This window comes from Cyprinodon variegatus, unplaced genomic scaffold, assembly GCF_000732505.1.
Source record: "Cyprinodon variegatus isolate N-32 unplaced genomic scaffold, C_variegatus-1.0 Scaffold373, whole genome shotgun sequence".
NCBI lineage: Eukaryota > Metazoa > Chordata > Actinopteri > Cyprinodontiformes > Cyprinodontidae > Cyprinodon > Cyprinodon variegatus.
In genome coordinates this window covers 800,480-803,058 of record NW_015150826.1, presented here as the reverse complement: position 1 = coordinate 803,058, position 2,579 = coordinate 800,480, and positions in this window count along the sequence as shown.

Below are 2,579 nucleotides of genomic sequence, written 5' to 3'. Positions count from 1 at the left end.
TGTATGTGCAGAATTAACTTTTTGACCATGATTAGTGCTCAAATCACTCTTTCATCTATTGTTCTAACACACAGTTAGTAGGACTGTGTGTCATAAACAATATATAACAGCTGAAATAATATCTGATTAAATAAGATATTTTATCACCCCTACAGGGGAGGGCAATAAACATCTTAAAGTATCAGAGACATAAATTCCCAGCGGGCTGGGAATAGAACAGAACATAAAATCACAACACTTGGTTCTTAGGGTAGTTATGATTTGATCCAAATTCGTCATCTCTCGAATTCCAGGTCAAACAGGGATCAGAATCGTTGTACATTTCTCCCTTTTCTTCTTTTGAAATCAAATTAAATCTTTCTTCATTATTTGAAAGCTCACTTTATATGAATTATGGTTATGGTCAGAAAATTTAGATTTCTCTCTCTCATGTATTTAGTTATGCTATTTATCCAGTGAAAATGTTTTTACTTCGTTTCACCTGCAAGGCTGAGAAAATGTCTTTTTTCCCACCACAATTATGTAAAAAGAGATATGTTTCTTTGACTAAAAAATATTACCTACAAGTGAGTGTTTAGAAAGGGCTATGTAATTTGCTCAAAAGAGAAAGATTCTCAGCACTCATTGTGTTTTACTGATAAAGTAGTTACTTCAGTTTCTAGATTTTAGCAACACAAAGACGAAAGTCCCTTCCTTTAGAGTGTACAAAGAAATGGATTCCAGCTTTCCAAAATCTCTAGTGAATCACACTTTCTTCATTGAGCTTATTACTGGTTCCCTTTGGTTTGTTCAGGTACAATTTCCCATTTAGTAAATTATTAAGTCATCTTTTGAAGTCACGTTTTTAATTGCCTAGGGATCTGAAACCTTTACCCTGTACCTCTTCAGGCCTGTGGGTGCAAATGTGCAACAAATTGATTGTATGATGTTAGACACAATAGCATGTGCATTCTTCCAATGCCAGTTGTTACACATTCAGTTAGACATAGAAACCTTTTATAAGCCCTTGTTTCTCTACAAGTGGTCCAAGATGGTGTATTTCATCATTGAGGTTATAATTTTATAAGCCTACATTTCGTTTTAGTTTTTTAAACAGTAGTCAAAGTGACACCCTCAATTTGTAACAAACACCCTTTGTCATGATTTTATTCAAAGATCTGACCCACATGCAGAAAACCAAACAGAGACCAGGGGAAGGTTTAACAGGTTTATTAAGAACTGGTAGAGAAGGGTCCAGTGCTGCTCTGAACACTGGCAAACTGGGACTGAAAAGTGAAGGGAAAGTTCCTGTGGTTAGTTCAGGCTCAGTGGGAAATTTGAGCTTCAAAGGCTTGCAAAAGGGAATAAAGGCAACAGGACTCACGTTTCCAGAAAAGGTGTCTTTCTCTTAATCCAGTAGGTGTGGGTTGTTCCAGTAATTGACTAGCTCGTTGGAGGGCGGACAGGGTTTACCCAGGTTGAGGTGTTTCCTTGAGGAACGGGGGAGCTGACTGCCACTTAGATTTCCTATGGTACTTGAACGGTTTCTTGTGGAGATGAATCCCCTGCTCAGTGTGAAGCTCAAACAATCCTTTGGGGAAAAGTAGATCCAAACCTCCAGGTTGAATCCCCAGCTCAGTTTGAAGCCCAGACGATCCTTCCAGGGGGAGAAGGTCCAAAACATCCAGTTCGCAGGATGACTTCCTGCCGAGAGGAAAAGACAAAAAAACAAAACAAGGTTAAGACTCTGGTTGACAAAAAGGCAAAAACAAAAATCATGTTAGACTTGGAGAAACAAAGACTCAGTTAGACTCAGCAAAACTCAGCTTGGCTAGAGTACCCAAAACTGGCAAACACTCTGGCGTCGAGATAGTGGCAGTCAGCAGCTTAATAGTCCTCAGGTAATGAGGCAACCATTCGCAGGTGTGTGAGAGGGCCAACGAGAACCAGGCGCCACCTGGTGGTGAAGGGAGAACACACAAAAACACAAGCCACACAAACTGGATTCCTAACACCTTTTTTTTTTTATATAATAAATTCACTCTATAAGTTAAATATAAAATCTGAGTTCTTTTATATAGTTCTGTGGTCAAGTCAATATTTACTTTACTTTTTTATTCCAACTGTGACTGAAATTGAGCAGTGAAAACAGTTTACCCTGCCATTTTCTGTTTGTATGATATCTGATCTTCATGATTGGGTAAGAATTACACATTTATCTACCTGACTGATGCAGCTGCACTGTTGTGAATTAGATATCTTCATCTCCACTCTAAGCACAGTAAACTGGAACTCCCAGTCAGCTTCATACATTGTTAGCCTCTATTAAAAATCCAGAATCTTTATTGTCACTATGGGACCAAAATGAAATATTTCTCAGACACAACATCGGAATGCACTTATTCTAGATTTGTGAAGAATCATACACATGATTCCAAGAGATATCTTCTACAAACTGTCTCCAGTGTTCTGCTTGGAAGAGATGTTCCACAGCAGCACCAAAACACAAATGAGAAAACATCTTTAGAAGGGAAATGGAGCATCTGTGGAAAGCTCTAACTTTTTCTTTTCTCTTTGTCTTGGAGATTAACATTCACCCT